Source organism: Giraffa tippelskirchi, chromosome 3 (genome assembly GCF_054371585.1).
Source record: "Giraffa tippelskirchi isolate mGirTip1 chromosome 3, T2T-mGirTip1v1.2.pri, whole genome shotgun sequence".
NCBI classification, from domain to species: Eukaryota; Metazoa; Chordata; class Mammalia; order Artiodactyla; family Giraffidae; genus Giraffa; species Giraffa tippelskirchi.
In genome coordinates, this window is record NC_137277.1 from 109,524,605 (window position 1) to 109,545,897 (window position 21,293).

General features: G+C 37.3%; 1 protein-coding gene and 1 long non-coding RNA gene across 2 annotated transcripts in view; both read right to left on the bottom strand.

The window, feature by feature from the left end:
- ACVR2A (activin A receptor type 2A) overlaps positions 1–21,293 on the bottom strand; it is a 93,512-nt gene that overhangs the window by 68,170 nt on the left and 4,049 nt on the right. The gene's annotated exons all lie outside the window — the stretch shown is intronic.
- On the bottom strand, positions 1,204–9,789 carry LOC145542204 (uncharacterized). Its single transcript, XR_014079653.1, has 2 exons — positions 6,898–9,789; positions 1,204–1,566 (listed from the first exon to the last, which is right to left on the bottom strand). It is a non-coding gene; the product is annotated as an uncharacterized LOC145542204 (long non-coding RNA).

Sequence of the window (21,293 nt, forward strand, 5' to 3'; positions counted from 1 at the left end):
AATGAGTCAGCTCTTCGCATCAGGTGGCCAAAGTATTGGAGTTTCAGCTTCAACATCAGTCCTTCCAATGAACACTCAGGACTGATCTCCCTTAGAATGAACTGGCTGAACCTCCTTGCAATCCAAGGGACTCTCAAGAGTCTTCTCCAACAATACAGTTCAAAAGCATCAATTCTTTGGCGCTCACCTTCGTTTATAGTCCAACTGTTACATCCATACATGACTACTGGAAAAACCATAGCCTTGACTAGACAGACCCTTGTTGGCAAAGTAATGTCTCCGCTTTTTAATATTCTGTCTAGGTTGGTCATAACTTTCCTTCCAATGGAAAAACCATAGCCTTGACTAGAGTATTATAAATCATGTTAAAAAGCTTGATGTTAAAAATCCTGTGTAGGTGAAGTCAGTGCAGGGTACTTAAGCTGTTGAGTGTCAGGGTCAGATCTTCACATTCATGATAGATCTCAGTATCTAATCGTCTCCATGGTTTCTAGCACAGAGTATAGAGGACATATTTTCTTTTTCCCTGGTGCCTCTTTGTTTGCTTTGTTTGGAAGTGGGGGAGAGAAAGGTCCATTTAAGAGTCCAGGCAAGGAATAGTAAGGGTAGAACTAACACACTGGTGATTGGAACAGGCAAGCAAGACAGATTCAACAAATACCCAGCAGGTAAACATTTTGTGGGTTTGGCGGAACACTAAGAAGTAAAGCACTGAAGATGGCACCCAAGTATCTGACTCCAAAAGGTTTAAATTTTAATCTTCCCCTTTCTATAAGCTCTCTCCTGAACCAGCTCCTCGAACACATAAACATCTCAACTTTAGCTTTCTTTCCATCTCTTTACATCCCTGCTCAGCCAACATCTCCTAAAAAGTAATCTACCACTGCCAAACCTATCTCCTTATCCACAATGCACTCCCCATCTTCTTCTACAACACTGTTTTTGTCTCCACCATTCCACTGAAATGTCTCTTGTTAAAGTTACAAATAATCTCCAAATTTAAAAATCTAGTGGTTAACTTTTCAGGTTCTGTCTTATTTGAGCTCTCTGGCACTGTCAAAGATTTTCTCCATCAAGATTTCTTACAATGACACTAGTTTTCCTTCTACCTTTCTGGCCACATTCGGGTCTCCTCTACAAGTCCTTCCTTGTCCTTTCCCCCTATCCTGAAAAAGTTAGTATTTTCCAGTGTTTGATCTTTCGTTTTCTTATTTCTTTCTCCTGCCAAATTGATTCATGCCTGTAAATCTACTGGCTAAAAACTCAAATCCTTCTCCAGTTTAGATCTATATCATCAGCTACTCTATCAGAGTAAGCCACAAGCACTTTGACCTCTCTCTGATGAAAATTTAACGCATCTCTTTATGTTAAATAGCACTAATCTGACGAAGCACTCTCTGGCTCAAAATGGCCCTTCCACAGCCTTTAGCATAAAGTTAATGCGGTGTATGGTAAGTCGCTTTAGTCATGTATGACTCTTTACGACCCCATGGGCTGTAGTCCACCAGGCTTCTCTTTCCATGGGACTCTCCAGGCAAGAAAACTGGAGTGGGTTGCCATTTCCTCCTCCAGGGGATCTTCCCAACCCAGGGATTGAACCCATGAGTCTTGTGTCTCCTGCTCTGGCAGGCGGGTTCTTTACCACTAGCGCCACCTAGGAATACTCCTTCAGAAATCAAGTTCTGATCCCTGTCTATCTACATTCTCACCCATCACTGCTCTACCATTCCCCATAATATGCCTTATGATCTAGGTCTCATGAACTAATCCCAGTTCCTCAAACATGTAATAGTTATTCATGTCCCATATAAGCTGTTTCCTCTCCATTTGTCTGGCCACTCTTGGCTCCTTTGGTCTCTTCTACTCAAAGTACAGGGACTGACAGCATGGCATCACCAGAAGCTTATTAGAAATGTAGACCCTCAGGCTTCACTCCAGACACAATGAATCAACATCTGCATTTTAATATTATCTCCAAGTGATTCACATGCCTATTAAAGCCTGAGAAGCTCCACATTAATTTACTATGTGTGTGTGTGCGTGTACACTCAGTCATGTCCGACTCTTTGCAACCCCATGGACTACAGCCCACCAGGCTCCTCTGTCCATTGGATTCTCCAGGCAAGAATACTGGAGCAGGTTGCCATTTCCTTCTCCAGGGAATGTTCCTGATCCAGGAATCAAATTTGCATCTCTTGTATCTCCTGCATTGGCAAGTGAGTTCTTTACCAGCTAAGCCATCGGGGAAGCCCTAAAGTACTATGGCCACTATTAAAATATACAACAGGTATCACAGAAAAGGGCAAATCTAGCACACATCACTTTCAGAGTCTTAGTTGAGATCATTCCCTTACACACACTGCTTTTGACCGAGTAGTAAAGAATTCTGTAAATGACTCTCTTGTTCTTAGTCACCTCTCTCCCTCTAGACTTAATACTTCATACCATTTTGCTGGCACAGACAATGGTTTCACTGACTGAACAATTCTCACTCTCCGTGCTGAGGCTTTACATCCTCAGACCTTGAGGTTTCCATAATGGCTGTCTCATCACCAAAAAGCACATGCACCAGACTTCACGACACAAACAAGTCCTCCCACTTTATTCACCTGGTAAAATCCTCAACATCTTTTGATTATCTCAAGCAACATTGAGGGAAAACATTACCTGACTCCCTCCAAACTGAATTAGGCTATCTTTTTTTATAGTCCCAGGCACTCTAATATAATGTGCTGCATAATTGCTAGTTTACTAATCATTCTCCTCCAACTAAGTTGTGAGTTCTCTAGAACAAAGACTATATCTTATTAATCTCTATATTCCCAGTTCTGACATATACTTAATATTTACTGGATGACTAATAATTAAGTCTGGAGCTCCAGAGGGAGATCAAAGTTAGAGATTTAACTATGGACACCTACATTTAGTTACAAACGAAAGAAGAGAGATGGGATTACTTCAAGAAAGAAGAGTATATAGATGAGAATTCCTTGGGGATTGAACCCTGAGAAAGACAAACTAAAGGGATGGGCAGATTGAAAACTGACGTGTGAGGAGCTATAGTCAGAAACACTGAGAAAGTAAAACAGACAAAAGAATTTCAAGAAGGAACAGGTAGACAATAGGATCAAAGTTACAGGAAAGTCAAGTAGTAACCAAATATGGATAACAAGAATCCTTTAGATTAGGCAATCAGAAAATCATTAATCTTTGAGGGAATTATTTCACTTACTTCAGAATAACAAGTCAAGAGAAAACAAAACGTAGATATGAAGCCAGTGTAGAACAGAAACTTTTGAAGAAGAAGAAAAAGAGAGACTCTTTCATTTTAATGTATTCAATAAATATTTATTGAGCACTGGACACTAGGAATGCAGTGATTAACATGAGAGCCATAATCTCTATCCTCATGGTGCTTTTATTTTAGCAGCAATAAATTCAGAAAGCAAGCCAAGGCCTCAAAAAGACTAGACCAAGTAGAATCTGAAAAGATTCCTCACCTAGTGAAGTCCTAAAAGATAACCAAAGCCACCACCCCCCGCCCCCCGCTTCAAAACAGAAGAGAAAAACATCTGTTAGTGTCTAACACCATTAATTTTAATAATTAACACATGAAATGTTTTCTTCTATTACATTTTCAGTTTCAGAATGTTTATTATATTTAGAGTGTAAGGTTTATCACCTCCAGTGACTCATTTCTTAGACAGTCAACGACTTCATATTCCTTTTGTAACCTCCACAATTGGCATACTAACCTTGACAGTACATTAAAAAGCAAAGACATTACTTTGCCAACAAAGGTTCGTCTACTCAAAGCTATGGTTTTTCCAGTAGTCATGTATGGATGTGAGAGTTGGACTATAAAGAAAGCTGAGCTGAAGAATTGATGCTTTTGAACTATGGTGTTGGAGAAGACTCTTGAGAGTCCCTTGGACTGCAAGAAGATCCAACCAGTCCATCCTAAAGGAAATCAGTCCTGAATATTCATTGGAAGGACTGATGCTGAAGCTGAAACTCCAATACTTTGTCCATCTGATGCAAAGAACCGACTCACTGGTAAAGACCCTGATGCTGGGAAACATTGAAGGCAGGAGGAGAAGATGACAGAGGATGAGATGGCTGGATGGCCTCACCGACAAGACAGACATGAGTTTGAGTAGGCTCCAGCAGTTGGTGATGGACAGGGAAGCCTAGGGTGTTGCAGTCCATGGGGTCACAAAGAGTCAGACACAACTGAGCAGCTAAACTAACCAAGAAGCACACAGTAGGTACACTTTAAATGACAGATAATTTCAATCATAGCTACATGGGTTCAGGATACAACAACATTTAAGTTTTCCTATAAATCCAGTCACTTAAATTCAAATCAAATCACTATGGATTTATTAATTCTACCACTCATTTGCCAACTTTTATTCATTATTCCTAGTTTAAGAAACAGAGAAATAAGGGATTTCCTTTCTTTTCTATTCTCTTCATCATCTTTCAGTTTCCTGCAAGCTAATCTATAACTTAAAAGTTACAGTAAGAGAAAACTGAAGTCCTTGGATTCGGAAAAACAAAGTATATCTTATTTTTTTTTAACCAATTTGTCTTAATATGAATGCAGGCAAAGGAATCCCAAATCCAAATGCCAGAAACACTCATATTTATCTATTTAACACATTCTTCCTTACCCACCAAGCATAGGTAACAGGCACCGAGTAAGTCATTAACAACTACTATCACTAAATTCTTTTTCAAATGTGAGTCAAAAAGAACCTTGGATTTCTTGTTCAACATGAGCAAATTTCAATTAATTCAACCTCTCTGAATCAAGGTATAATTTTTAAAAGATGCATTTACTTTGATCCTTTGATTCACTAATTACCCAAGTGATGATCAGAGCAAATGAATTCTGACCTAGTTCTGATTCTGGTTCACTATACAACCAAAAGGAACAACTCTGTTTCTCAGTCTTTAAACAGCTGTGCACAAACAATTAGTTTCATTTAAGAGGTGGAAAGTTCTATCAGCTACAGTACCCATAATATATTATCAAAAACTCAATTCGATAACTCAGCATTTTCTACTCGGAGAAGGCAATGGCATCCCACTCCAGTACTCCTGCCTGGAAAATCCCATGGACGGAGGAGCCTGGTAGGCTGCAGTCCATGGAGTGGCTAAGAGTCGGACATGACTGAGCGACTTCACTTTCACTTTTCCCTTTCATGCACTGGAGAAGGAAACGGCAACCCACTCCAGTGTTCTTGCCTGGAGAATCCCAGGGACAGGGGAGCCTGGTGGGCTTCCGTCTACAGGGCCGCACGGAGTCGGACACGACTGAAGCGACTTAGCAGCAGCAGCAGCAGCAGCATTTTTTACTGCATATCAGGTTTTGAGGGGTACCACAAATAGCAGCTGCTGTTAGGGTGGAAGAGGGGGAAGAAATTCTGGCAGAATAGATTCAAAGGAAGTCACACTGCACTGAAATTGGTCATTCCTGTTTTAATAAACATTTCAGAATGTCTGATTCAACAGAATAATAGAATTAATCCCTGCAGGCCTTTGCAGTATTGTCTCTGCTACTTAGTTAGGCAAGTCACTGAGTCTCAGTTTCTTCATCTATAAAATGGGGATAATATTTATCTCACAGGGTGAGTAACCTATATTATCACTAAAACTTAAAAGTACTTAGCCCAGAGCATGCAAAAAGCAGTGGCTATCAATAATGGTGTTTTAACAAATGATAATCTTTGTTTTATATAATGACTGAGCTATGACATAACCTGCCAGTTCCAATTGTGACCAAAGAAATGCAATAATGTAAAACTGTGCAGGCTTCCATGGTGGCTCAGTGGTAAAGAATCCACCTGCCAATGCAGGAGACACTAGTTCAGTCCCTGACCTGGGAAGATTCCACATGCTGCAGAGCAATTAAGCTCACGTGCCACAACCACTGAGCCTACATGTTGCAACTACTGAGCCTATGTGCTGCAACTACTGAAGCCCTCAACACCCCAGAGCCCATGCTCCACAACAAGAGAAGCTACTGCAATGAGAAGCCAGCACACTGCCACTAGAAGAGTAACTCCTGCTCACAGCAGCTAGAGAAAAAAGTTTGCAGCAATGAAGATTCAGCACAGCCAAAAATAAGATAAATGTAAGTATTAGAAAAAAGTAAAATTGTGATGCACATCTAATGGAACGTACCTAATAATGACCCACTAGGAAAACAATTTTAGCCATTCTTCATCAAGAGCAAAAGTAATTAATAAAAGCACTTCTGAAGCAATCAAAGGCAGGATTTACCTGCAAATTTCCTTCGGCAATAATTAACATAGGTGAATTTATGGTTACCATCAAGCTATGCAAGCAAGAGTAAAACAACCTCTGCCCTGGAATTAGAGCTCACTTTAGTGCTTCCTACTGCTGTACTGCTACTTCTGGCTCCTCCCTTTCCCAGCATCAAGCATAAATTTCTCAAAATATGGTACAAGGATTACCCGCAAAGTAACTACCTCTAGTACAAATAGTTGCAAACATTTCCTCTTCTAAGGGTGGGAGACAGCAGAGGATAATGAGGCAAAAGTTGGTCTTTACTTTTAAAAAAGAACACAGAACTTAAAAATCAGGGTTTACGTTCTAGCTCCACTGGTTTAGTGACTTCAGACTAATTCTACTATCTTAGAACCTGAGCTAAAACAAAAAGAAACATGAAACCTATCTCAAACAGGTTCACAAAGTATCAAATACGAACATATATGAAATCACTTAGAAAACTTTATAAAGCATTAAGAAAAAGAAGGGGCCTCCCTGGTGGTTCAGTCAGTTAAGAATCCACCTGCAATGCAGGAGACCTGGGTTTGATCCCTGGGTTGTTGGGAAGATCCCCTGGAGGAGGGCATGGCAACCCACTCCAGGATTCTTGCCTGGAGAATTCCCATGGACAGAGGAACCTGGCAGGCTATAGTCCATGGGGTCGCAAAAGAGGCAGACACGACTGAGCGACTAATCACAGCACAGCACAAGAAGAAGCTAGTCTCTCAGAAGTGATGATATTCAAATATTGAGAAAATACAACTAAGTACACTTTTGGAAGTTACAGTTATCCCCCAACACACCCACTTCCTTTGTCTTTACCTCATTTTGGAATAAAAGGTTTTGAGGTGCTCTCATTTGGGAATATACTACTGAATGATGCACTATTCCACTCTCTAGTTTTCTGAAAGGATCTCCTGAGATTTACATATAAAACAATTTTACCACCAAATTACATAACTGGAAATGTCAGTACGGTTGCCCCGTGGTATTCGAAGGGAACTGGTTCCAGGACACCTTTCCCACCCTGCCCAAGGATACCAAAATCCAGGATGCTCAAATGCTCAAATCTTTTCTATAAAATGGTGGAGTATTTACATATAACCTGTACACCCTTCTGTATATGTTAAATCATCTCTAGACTACTTATAATACCTAATGCAATATAAATGTTACGAAAATAGCCATAAATGTAACATAAATGATATGAAAATAATTGCACTGTGCAGCAAGTTCAAGTTTTGGTTTTTGAAACTTTCTGGAATTTTTTCCTCAAATACTTTTGATCCTCAATTGGTCAAATTCATGGATGCAGAACCTATGGATAGGAAAAGCCAACTGTATTCTTCCCTGCTGAAGAATGATATTCTATCAGCTGATATTTTAGAATTAAACCAGAGTCCAATAAATATATAAATAAATTTAACTGTTATAATGAAAAAAAGTATTGTATTCTAAACAAAAGAGTGTAGCTATCTGCCAAATGTCAGTTTCTCACTAAATGTACTAGGATGCCCTCAGATTTTGGATTATAATTTTACTATATTGCACTTATTCATAGTCAATAAACAGTTTAAACCTGTATACTGTGTTGGACAAAATCAACAAGCAGCATTAGCAACTATTTTTCTTAAGACTTTTTTTAGAGAAGTTTTAGGTTCACAATAAATTGAAAGGAAGGTGCAAAAATTTCCCATATACTCTCTAGCCCCACACATGCATAGCCTCCCTCATTATCAACATCACTCACCAGAGTGCTGCACTTGTTACTAAAGACCAACCTACACTGACACATCACAATTACCCAAAGTCCATGGTTTAGGGTTCACTTTTAGTAATGTACATTCATTCCATGGGTTTCGTCAAATATATATGACATATATCTGTCATTATAAAATCATACACAGTATTTCTACTGCCCTAAAAATCCTCCATTCTCTGCCTATTCATCCCTTTCCTCCCACCCAACTCCTGGCAACCACTCATCATTTTACTGTCTCCATACTTTTTCCTCTTTCAGATATCACACAGTTGTAATCATAGTTATGTAGCCTTTTCAGACTAGCACTTAGTAATATGCATTTAAGGTTCCTCCACATCCTTTCATGACTTGAGAGCTCATTTCTTTTAGTGCTGAAAAATACATCATTGTCTGGAGGTACCACAGTTTATCAATTAACCTACTTAAGGACTTTTAGTTCTTCCAAATTTTGGCAATTAGAAATAAAGCTGCTAGAAACATCGACATACAGGCTTCTGTGTGAACATGTTTTCAATTTCCTTGGTAAATACCAAGATGTGTGACTGCTGGATCATATGGTAAGAAGATTTTTAGTTTTTTAAGAAACCACCAAACTGTCTTTCAAAGTAGTTATACCATTTTGCATTCCTACTAGAAATGAATGAGAGTTCCTGTTGTTCAATATCATTGCTAGCAGTTGGTGGTGTCAGTGTTTCAGATTTTGGCCATTCTAATAAGTGTGTAGTGGTAACTAGTTGTTTTAAATTCCATTTCCTTGATGATATCATATGCTTATTTACCATATGGTATTTACCATCTGTATATCATCTCTGGTGAGGTATCTATCAAAGTCTTTGGCCCATTTTTTAACTGGGTTGTTTGCTTTCTTCTTGTTAAGTCTTAAGAGTTCTTTGTTTATTACAGGTAACAAATACTGTGAATATTATCAAACATTGTGAATATTTTCTCCCAGTCTGTTTTATCTTTCAACTAATATTTTTGAGCTATTCAGAATGCTTACTATATACCAGACATCATTCAATGCGCTTTACTATGTTAACTCACCTATACTTTATAACAACTGTATAAAGTAAATACTATTATTATTTCCATTTTCCAGATGAGAAAACCATAGTACAGATAGGTTAAATAACTTGCCCCTAGATCTGAGAGACAGAAAATGTGGAGCCAAGATACATGATCTATCACTCTGGCTCCAAAGCTCTTGACCTACATCGAACACTAACTTAACATTACAATGAATGAATCTAAAAAAATTCCAGGTCAGCTGGAAGACAGACACACTAGCTGGCAATTATAATACAGAACATGGTAAGCAGTACCATCAAGGTAAGAGATAAGGCTAAAAATATTGGTAAGGCTAAAAATATTAAGTCCAAATCTTCAGGTATTACCAGTTGAAACTTTTTCTCTATAAATTAGTATTTCCCATTGCAAAATCAAGACTCTCAACTCAGCCTGAGAACACTTCACAAGTGTTTGTCATCCTTCCATTCAATTAACCAGGTATCTGTCTGCTATGACTTTGTTACTTTTCTAATTAAGAACAGCCGCCTTCCTATCAAATCTACCTCTCCCCAGGTTTAGGTAGGTTTAGTCACTAAGTTGTGTCGAACTCTTATGACCCTATCGACTGTAGCCCATCAGGTTCCTCTGTCCATGGGATTTCCCAGGCAAGAGTACTGGAGTGGGTTGCCATTTCTTCCTCCAGGGGATCTTCCCAATCCAGGGATCAAACTGGGGTCTCCTGTATTGCAGGCAGACTCTACCAACTGAACCACCAGGGAAGCCCCAACCTCTTCCCAAGACAATTCCAAATCAAGCTAGACATCAGAATCAGCATAAATTTGTTGTCACCATATTTCCTAACTCAACACATAAGAGAAAGAGATGTTCATTCCTTTTGAAATTTAAGTACTTAAAATGGGTAATGAAGTCTAGTTAACCAAGTACTGCTTAAGAGAGGTTTTCCTTTAACGACTAAAAAAGAACTATTCTCAATTAGCATATCAAAGCTACAAGTCTTCAAAGTCAAGGTTTCTGCTTGTACCACAATTAACAGCAGGTCCTTTTCTATCTATACACGCTTACACACTGCCACTTGGAACAGCCAATTCACCTGGATGACCAGGTGGCCCAGCTACTTGGGTTTCCCTCCTCATTCTCCTTTCAGCTAAAGACAAGATTATGATCCTCTTCCCCACTAGAAACCCTTGCTGTTTCTAATATGAGTTAGGAGCCCATATTGGCGGTGAGGTATGAAGAGGCAGGGAGAACAAAGGAGAAAGAAGAAAAATTAAAGGTAAAATGATAGAGCCCCTCTTTTCTAACACACCATTTCACTCTTCATATAGTTCCTATTTTCTTCCAGTGGCCCTGTCCTAATACTTAAATCAATGTCTCAAGAAATCTGGTGAGTTGCCAACAATTGTGAGTTTTTCCAACACAATGGAAGTCACACACAGCTTCTTTCCTTCTTTCCCTACAGGGAGAAACAACGTGGTATAATGGATGAAGCAGATATTCTTAAGCAAGGTAAGAATACATGTTCAAATCTCAACTGTGATGCTTATTAGCTGCATGACCCTGTTTTCTCATCTCTAAAACAGGTAACCATCTCATAAGGTAACTTTACCAGAAACACACTGTCCTAAGTGGTCAAGAGGCTTACTTTATATTTTTCATTTGGCTCTCACATACAATAAAAGGAGAAAAAAGATCTCGGGATCTGTACCTCAAACCCTCAGAACACAGGCTTTCAAACATTCTGATCACCAATCACAGTAAGAAATAAACACATTTTCACTGTGACCCAGTTCACACACACACACACAACTAAGGTTTCACAAAGCAATACTACCCTTACTGTGTGTGATTCATCTTGATATTTTGTTTTCTTTCATGCTTCTTTCCCCGCCACCTTTCTCCCACCTAACCACATACACAAAGCTTTTTAGTCTTGTGACCACACCACCCTACTGAAGTCCCAGGGAGCAGGGTACTCGAAATGAAGAAAACAGGGAGGAAGGAAATTCTGATAGTGCTGGGAAAAGTCTGTGTTCCTTCTGGTCCAGGAAGGAACATTAAATCCATATTCCCTCAGAGACAGTGTTATTCCCGGGGATAAAGTTGTACTGCTGGAATACAGAACACTGAAGGTAAAACAGGCTTGTAGATTGGTCTGGGAATGTAACCAACACAGATGACGATGATCCTATAAGAAAATGCTTCCTGGGTTCAAAGCAAACTTTTTGGAACATAATATATTTATTTCTAAGCTGGGGGAGGGTGCTACTTATACAATATGCCATGCCAGGGGTTAGTAAACTATTGCCAGTGGGTCAAATCCACTTTGCAACTTGATTTTGTACAGCTGCTGAACAATGGTTTTTACATTTTCAAATGGTTGAAAAAAAGAATACACTATTTTGTGACATATGAAAATCATATGAAATTCAAGTTTCAGTATCTATAAATAAAGTTTTATTGGATCACAGTCACACTGATCCATTTACGTACTGTCTCTGACTGCTTCTGTGTTAAAACTAACAGAGCTGAGTAGCTGCAAGAGAGACTGACTAAAATATTTACTATCTGGTCCTTTACAAAAAAGTCTGTGGCCCCTATCCTAAGCACTTGAAAGCACTCAATATTCATTCACAAATATCTGTTAAACACCTATTAGGTGTCAAACACTGAGGAAACTACCATGAATAAGCTGGATATGGTGCTCCTCCTCATAAGTACTAATGCAAGGCAAGTGGGTAAAAAAAGCTTGGAGGAATAAGAAGCAGTTGATTTGTTGTAAGAACCGTCAGTCACTGTCAAGGAATGGATCTTCCTCTAAGATTTTATATTCGGTTGCTCAGAGTCAAATCCTTTATTCACAGAAAAATTAGGATAAAAATAAATGTCTACTGATGAAGAACCACAAATTCTAAATTAAAAGTGTTATTGTAGTTCACTTGAACCTTTCCTATTGCTCTCCTTGAAAAAAAATCACTGTATCAATTACAAATACTTGGAAAAGGAAATGGCAACCCACTCCAGGATTCTTGCCTGGAGACTCCCATGGACAGAGGAGCCTGGCGGGCTATAGCCCATGGGGCTGCAAGAGGCAGAGACGACTTAGCAATTAAACCATTTGGAATAATATTTTCAAGTTTTAAAACTCCCATATACGTGTGTGTATACATATACACATATATACGATATGAGTGTGTTTATGTCTATAGCCTTTGATCCTCACTGTAATCTTGTGAGGCAGTTATTATAAACTCCATTTTACAGATGAATAAACTAAGGTTATGGAATTTTCCCAAGTTCACATGGTATATCACATCATGATAAAGCAAGGCCCAACATCCAAGCCTTCTCCCTACAGAATGCTTGTTCTTTCTAATGTACCTGTCCCCACACCGCATAATTAACTACTTTCACTGAATTTGAGATGAAGGACCTACTGTTGTTTGTTTTTGAGAAACCCATTCTTTTCAAGCAATAGCTACCCTTGTACCAACAAGACGGCTTCTATAACTAGTCCTTACTAAGTAACCACATGTTCCAACAGCAGAAATTCTACAATTTTGTAACAGACTAGGTTCATCTACTCTTAGGCTCTCTAGCTTAGTGAGCTGGTATCTTTCCATATCATGGAAATACAACTAGATATTAATTATAAAAATACTGCTTAATAAGTGTTGCTAAATATATGCTGCTAGACTAAGAATTACAAATTTTGATGTAGGGCTATTTTTGAAATGAAAGATCAGATCTGTGGATGAAAAATCAAAACTACCTTTCACTGATTCAAAAAGAAAAAATATAACAACATTCTTCTCTGACCCTAATCTTTTCATTTTATTTCATTCTTCAGTTTGAACAGTTTATTCTTCAGAAAAATAATTCTAATAAGGTAGTTAATGGAGAAAATAGTATGTGATAGTCTGTCAGGTCCTCTTGGGAGTTAAACTCTCCTAATTTAACTGCTTCTATTATTTCTAGCCCCCTCAGGTAAGAGGCAATCTCCAATTACATTTTAACAAACAATATAAATAACAATTTATTCCCTAATTCAACACCCAAGCCAGGTATTATACATCTCTAAAGAACTAAGGAAGAGAATATCTTAAAAGGCTACCTGGAAAGATTTGTTATATAACATTCATATGGAATAAAAGAATGATTGTTTAGAAAGGCATTTTATTCTTCTGAATGCTGCTGCTAAGTCGCTTCAGTCGTGTCCGACCCCACAGACGGTAGCCCACCAGGCTCCATCATCCCTGGGATTCTCCAGGCAAGAATACTGGAGTGGGTTGCCATTTCCTTCTCCAGTGCATGAAAGGGAAAAGTGAAAGTGAAGTCGCTCAGTCGTGTCCGACTCTCAGCGACCCCATGGACTGTAGCCTACCAGGCTCCTCCGTCCACAGGATTTTCCAGGCAAGAGTACTGGAGTAGGGTGCCACTGCCTTCTCCGTCTTCTGAATGACTACTAACCAAATTGCTTTACTATTACCATGCCCATCTTGAATAATTAATATCTTGTAACTACCCTTACTCATTTTTTATCATTTTCTTTTAGTTTTGACTTATCATTTCTCCCCAAACCATTTAAAAGTGAACTTACAGAAGTTAATTTCAACTCTAAGCTTAAACAGAAATAATTAGCAAATTACACGCACTAATCTTGCTGTGTGAAACTATACTACCAAGTAGCACAAAGCCTAATTACTTTATTTAAGGTAATAATAAATAAAGTCACCTATAATATTTACAGGGTGAATTAATAGAAGAAGGTGGCTAACCAAAGACAGACAGTTAGCTTTACCTACATCCAAAATGAAAAGAAACAAAATGAAACCAAACGAAAAGAGGCAGCCACCATTATATTTCTAAATTCAGTGATGTTTAATGTCTCTTTTGGCTTTATCTCTGTGTAATAATGAAGTTTTTCCTAGTCAAAGATGATGCTGCTGAACTTCTGCCAATACAGTTGATTGTGCCAAGCACCACCTCCCCCTCCCACCAACAGTACAGGCTTGAAATCTTGCTGATAAAAATATTCAAGCTAACTACTTAACAGAGGCAATAGCCCTGAGTAAAAATAATAGCCCATAGTATTAACTATTCTATCCTTTCAGCTTTTAAGATCTTGATAAGCAGTAAAGATATCAAATTCCTAAGAATTAAGATATAAAATATGCTGGTTTCTGCTCCTGAATCTTCAGTCATGTCAACAATAGTGTATTACATGATAAAACAATCAAAAGGTGCTATTCTTTAAAAAAAAAAAAAGAAAAAGAAAAAAATAGACATTTGAAAAAAGAAGTAAAGCCAAAGTTCCAGAGAGAAATCAAAATGGTGAGTAAGTAACTAACCAGCAGATGCATAGAATCTAAAGACAGGAATTTGCCACAAAAAATTCAGTAATCTCTGGCTTGTATTTTGTCTCTCTTTGAGTTTTTTGGGAGACGTATTCAGTTCTCATATGCACAATAAGCTATCCATTTTTCTTAAGTAAAAAGCATGGGGGGAATGGGGTAACTAGTAAAATAAGAGAGTAAGACTGGAAAGTGTAGGCAACGACTAGAATACAAAGCTAGAAGGGATCTTACAGAGTCTCTCTAGCTTAGGCTGGCGTTAACAGTCTCCTAACTGGTTTCACCTTCTCACTCCTACACACCTTCAATATACTTTCCAGACAGCTGCCCGTGACCTTAACACACAACACAGGTCAAGCTCCTCCTTAAAACTCTGCTTTCCACTGCCCTTTGGATTTTAGTCTCTTTCCCAGCTTAGATCAAAAGCCCTGCATGATCTTGACCCTATCAATCTCTCTAGTCCCATCCTTGTATCCATTTCTCCAGGCAGGCAGGCAGATATTTACTGAGCTTCTACTCTGTGCCAGAAACCATGCCATGCTCTAAGGATACCGTGATGAATAAGTGAGAGAAACCCTCTCTCACAGAATTTACACTCTAGTAGTGCAAAGGACAGATGATAAATAGGTAGATAAATAAACTTGAGTAATTAAAGATTGTGGTATGGGACATGAGGCAAAATAAAGTTACCTTCTCAGAATTCTGTTAGAGCACATATGACAATTCTTAATTATTTTATTCATTTGACTACTTACTTTATGACTGTAAGTTCTGTAAGCGCATTATCACGTATGTCTTGGTCACTGCTCCATTTCAACCACTTAGCACTGTGCCTAGCGTGTAGTTCAACATTTATTTGTTAAACAAATGAATACTTATTTCATCCTCTTTAATTTAGTGATGAGTAAAGTCTTCACAGTTGCCAAGGTCAAAAAAGAGTCAGTAGGAAAGCAAGAATTTAAATGAAAGACTCACGTTTTAGTCCAAAATATTATACCACATACAAAATACTGACCTCAAAACTCTACTAACTATGTTTTGAAAGCTTGTATCTGGTAGCTGGTACCTCAAAACTCACTTGAGAAGCTTCCAAGACTTTATATGAAAAGTTTTAAAACATTTAATGTTTAGGTGAAATTGTCTATGAGAAATATCTTAAATTCCAACAAATACAGATGAAGGTTTATACCAATGCTTCCTTTTAATGGATGCTAGAATAACGAGAACTTAAAGAACTCTTTATAAAAGAACTATGAAAGCTGAATGTTCTAAATATTTCCTGGCACCTATTTGGCAGCGTTACTAATATCTTCTATGGCCGAATCATTTAGTCAGAATATTATTTCACATTAACTTAAAAGTAATTTACCAGCAAATTTTAAAAATCTCCCAAAAACTAAAACTTTATTTTAAATATTTTACATACTACATTTTTAAAAATAAGACTTAAAGATAGGTTAAAAACTGACATGTACATAAGATTTACTATGACCCAGCTCCTGTATTATATAGCATATTATTTCATTTACTACATCTTGGTTTAGAAATTAAAAAATATTGTTTGACAGAAAACAACAAAATTCTGTAAAGCAATTATCCTTCAATTAAAAAATAAATAAATTTAAAAAAATTAATCTCAGAGTTTTAGAAGCTTGCCAAGATCTGATAATTTACCCATGCCTCTTCCTCTTGAAATAATGCCTTGGAACAAGCTTGAATTACAATGTATCATAAAGATGTGAAGACCAACAGGTTTTTCCCAGGACAGGGCTCATTTCTATAAAATATAAGCTTAGTAATCATTAGTAGGAAAATTTTTTTCTTAAACCTTTAGATAAGATAGGCTTATTACTATAATATGTAAAGATGATTCATTTTAAAAGGCAACCCCTCCTTACGTAAGTCCTTCAAATAATTATCTCATTGCTTTATGATTATTTTTGTTCAGCAACATTTGAGAATAAAATGATTCCCAACATGATTACAAGTACTAATACCAAAGAAACTTTTATCTAGTCCAAAAAGAGAATTGAAAAGGTTCAGGAAGCAGGCCTGAATCACATATACCAACTTTCAGAAAAGTTTCTAAAACTACACAGTACAATTGACTGTGAAGAAAATGCCTCACATAGATTTCAAAGAATATAATCTGAATGACCAATATGAGCATCACTGCAATTACTGGAATCTGACCATTATTTAAATACAAACAACATATTGAGCTACCAGAGCTTAGAATTAACCTCACAATGGAGACATACCCATCATACACTGTACTGTATGTAAGAGAATAATATATGCTCTCATATTTTTATGTATTCTTATTTTCCCAAATCTATATTTATATTTTCATCCATGCTTATACTTTAAATCCATCTCTCACTATGAAAGTGCTTCCTATTTTCTTCTGTCTTGCTATTTCTTTACCAATCTTTTTAGTAGTGCTGCCATTCTACATAATCTTTAAGCTGTTTTTCTGTTCTATATTCCACACACTATAAGTATTTAGGATAGTCATCAGGATGTCTATCATCCACTCCTACCTCTTCTTGGTTTTAATAACTTTTCATTTGGATTTAACTCCCTCAACTGAGACTGTTCTACTTCAAGCAGTTATAAACATTTTTCCATCACAGAAATTAGATTTAGTCAAATTTAGTCAAAAATTCCTCCATCTCAACTTCCCTACCATCCATAGTCAGGTTTACTCACAAATGCTTTCTGTATTCCAGATACCATTTTGTCCCTGTTCCCACATAGTAAGATGAATATGGTTCTCAACCTCCTGCCAAGATATTTTTTTTTCCTATTATTAGGACCTATCTCCTCCAGCAAGTTTTTCCTAAATGAAAAATTTGAACTATTCAAAATTACAATATAATTTTGTTTTAACACCTTTGTGTGTGCATAAGTCATCCAGGTAGTTCAGAAGAGAGATGAGCTCAGCCATGGCAGGTCGACATTCTGCCCTGGAACCAGTTTTCCCTATATTCTGTATGGAGGCACAAGTTCTCCATTGCAGATTAAATAATGAGCATATTTTCCAGTGCACATATTTTTCATTGCACATATTTACTTATAGTTTCCTTCTCTACTCTGAGTACTGTGTGGAGAGAATAAAACCAGAATTTGGGGAGAGCTTAGAACTCATTAGTGGGTCACTGAATTAATTAATGGTGTCATAATCAAAAATTTGTTAATGAAATAGAATATAAAAACAAACAAAAACGTCCTGCACACAGTAAGTTCATGAAACTTCTATTTCTGATGCGTATACCTATTTACATATATGAGAACTGAGTCATGATGCAATGTGTATTTCTTACTGTTGGTTATGGTCATAAAAGCTGAAAGCCACTGAATTTGAAATACTCTAACATGTCTTTTAAATCTATACAATTTAAATTATATTAAATGATTTAGTCTAAGGATCAGAGACACAGCATTTAAAAAGGGGGCAGAACTTAAGGATACTCAAAAAACAACCAGCAAAATCACTTTTTCGTAATAAAATGTCATTATTAAACTCTACCCTTAGAACTAGATTCATAAAGCTTTTACAGTAGGAAAAAAGTTTAGAGATCATCTAATCCAAGTTTATTGCTTTAATACATAAAAGGAAAACTCAGGCCCAGAAATAAAAACATTTCCCTTCATTCATTCAAGTAAACATTTGCTAAGCACATACTGGATATCAGGTTCTAGGTGTGAGTCTGTACATAAAGAGAAGATGTCTTCAAAGAGCTCAAAGCCTATACTACATATATGCAAGCAAACATTAAGAGTAATTACTGGAATCAAAGTCATTTATAAAGAACAGAAATTAACTAATTCACTCTAGGTTAAGTGGCAGAGAAATGTTTTTTTTGAAGAAGTGGTACTTATCAGTCTTACAAACAAGGAGTTAAACAGGTAAAGGAGGAAGAAATAACATGTACAAAGGTACCATACTAATATACAATAAAGAATGACACATTCAGGAAACCATATGTTGAGTCTGTATACCTGGAGTATAGGGCACATGCTAAAAAGGAGCCACAGCAGAATACCTAGCATTTATGTGACATTTCATCTGCAAACCACTATGTGAGGTAGGCACTATTAATATTCCCATTTTGTAGATGACAAAACTGAAGCACAAAAGGTGAAGTGATCTGCCCAAAGTTAAGTCGTGAAATGAGAAGGTAAAGCAAGAAAGTCAAACTCTAGAGCCTATACCCTTATTCTCTCTGTGCTTAGTTGCTCAGTCACATCTGACTCTTTGTGACCCTTCAGATTGTAGCCTGTCAGGCTCCTCCGTCCATGGGATTCTCCAGGCAAGAATACTGGAGCGGGTTGCCATTTCCTTCTCCAGGGGATCTTCCCGACCCAGGGATCGAACTAATGTCTCTGGTGTCTCCTGCACCGCAGGGAGATTCTTTACCTGCTTTTAGAGAAAAGAGGCAGGATTTAAGTGATAAAGGACTTTGTATGCCAGTCTAAAGACTTTAGATTTTATGCTAAAGGTGACAAGGGAAAGGTTTTAAGCAGGAGTGACATATTCAGACATTTTTTAATGAGGCTAATCTGACAGCTATGTGGTTGGACTGGGGGAGGAATTAGTGGCAGGGAAATTAGTTATAGCCAGAAAGGTACTATAACAAGTTCAGGTGACAGAAATGACAGTGGCAGTGCTGGCACCAGAACTCTAGTCTACTGACCACCACAACCACTTTCTTGTCCAGTATCCAGAAGAACCTCCCATCGTCCCATCTTCCCCTCTTAACTCACCATGCTAATAGTTTAAGAAATCCAACCTCAGAAACAACAACACATTCCTTTCAGGTCCCTTTATTAAACAAACCATGATCACTAGATGTGCTGCATTTGTGAAAGTGACTAACACAAATCCAGTGGGAGAACGACAGAAAGTCTACTGCTATCTGCAGTTTTCCTACCTTCTTGACTTTTTCTCCTTCCTCTATACATTATTCCTGGAACTTTCATGTTCAATAGTCGATTTGAAATCAATGTTCTGTCTAGACATGACTATTATAACCTAACAATTAAATCTACCACAGAGGAAGTGTAATGTGGTCCCAGCTATGGCAAAAAATACTACTTTCTGGTCTGGTCAAATTTTGGCTTAAACAAAGATGATGAATGAATAGTAACAAGAGATAGACTTTTTGAAAACAGCACGAGTTAAAGAAAAACAGAATATTAAAAAGGTATGTGAATAAGAGCAATCTAACGTTCAAGCCATTTGATTTCAAGAGAGTAACACCAGTCCCAAGTGTGTGCAGTATTCCAGAAACCAACAAATGAAAAGAACAGTAGAAAAGACTATCTGGTCAATTCTCAAGCAATCTAAATCTGATCTGTTTTCATTTAAACCAAGCTGAGCCCTCTTGAGCCACCCTTGATACTAAGTAACTGAGTAGGTTCCACAAGTAAGCAGCCTACAGTACAGGGGCAACAGAGAAGATAAACAAGAGAGGAAAGTAGAAAGGGAAATCACAATGAAAAGGAATGGAAGAAATGATAAGTTACAGAATATGGAATAAAACTGAGGAATACTAGTAACCTTAGTATCAAATGTTGCCAACCTTGCCTAACTGACTGAACGGCACCAGGACAATGGCAACATTAGGGAGCATGAAAAGACAAATTTGAGTCACAGATTTATGAGACACCAAAGATGAAAAATGAGAGTAATGACAAAAGTCAAAAAGCGATAAAAGGGTTTTAGCATCTGAAGAGACAATTCAAAGATTACTAAAATCTCATTTGGTTGAGTTATGCTTTACTTTTCATGAAACAATGAGTCCAATGGACACAAAAGATGAAAATTTCAGCTAGTACCAGAGATATGTCTAGGGAGGTGTGTTACAAAGAGTATGAGATTTATTTGCATGCTTTTTTTGTGAGAGCAACTTCCGAATTTTTCCTCTCTGTGGTGTATAGCACTATTTACTTTAAGTACTTCACTGTAATTCTTATCCTAGCTGGCTAACTTCCTTAAAACCAGAGTTCAAAACAAGGTAAGCACTTATTAATTATGGTCAAATTTTAACCTCAAAAAGGACAAGGGTCTGCAATAGATCATAGAATATTACTTAGTAGTATAGCCTAAATGAGTCTAATGGTAACCAAAATCCAGATAACAGATTCTCAAGAAAATTATGTAATTAAGAAATCACTTTAAAAGTTTTTTACAATTAAAAATTTGCTAGATAAAGGAAATATTCTTTCAAAAAAAAAAAAACTCAAGGTGTAAATTCAGTTTTTCCATTCAAGGAAGATGTAATAGTGAAAATATTTCTTCCATATGAAACTTACAAAACTTTCAGGCATCATATTAATCCATCTCTTTTCTTCTCCCTCTGTCACCCTCCCTTCCTCCTCCTCCTCCTCCTCTCTCTCTCACACCTCTGCTGTCACCACATCATTCGGTGATTTCAATAAGGATAGGAGGAAACAGTCTTAAAGATGATTATTAAGAGCAAAGAAACTACTGGATCAAAAGCAAAAACAATTAAACTTGATACCTTGACCAATCACTCTTCATATCCATGAATATACAGTCTTCAAAAGTACTCCATCGTGACAAATGATTGGAGAAAGTTTATTCGTAACAGTCAGCAAAAGTATTTTTATTAAAGTACAATAGGATAAAATAACGTATATACCTATAGTCTATTCTCCTAGTAATTCTAATTTTTAAAGATAATGAAAAAATGAAAACTCTCAATACAAGGTCACCTGGAGATCAAAAATGCCATGTACTTGTAAAATTTAGATGACTAACTGTGGGAGGGACAGCAGAGACCTTTTACAAATTTACTAACGCTTTTTAAAATTAAGAATTT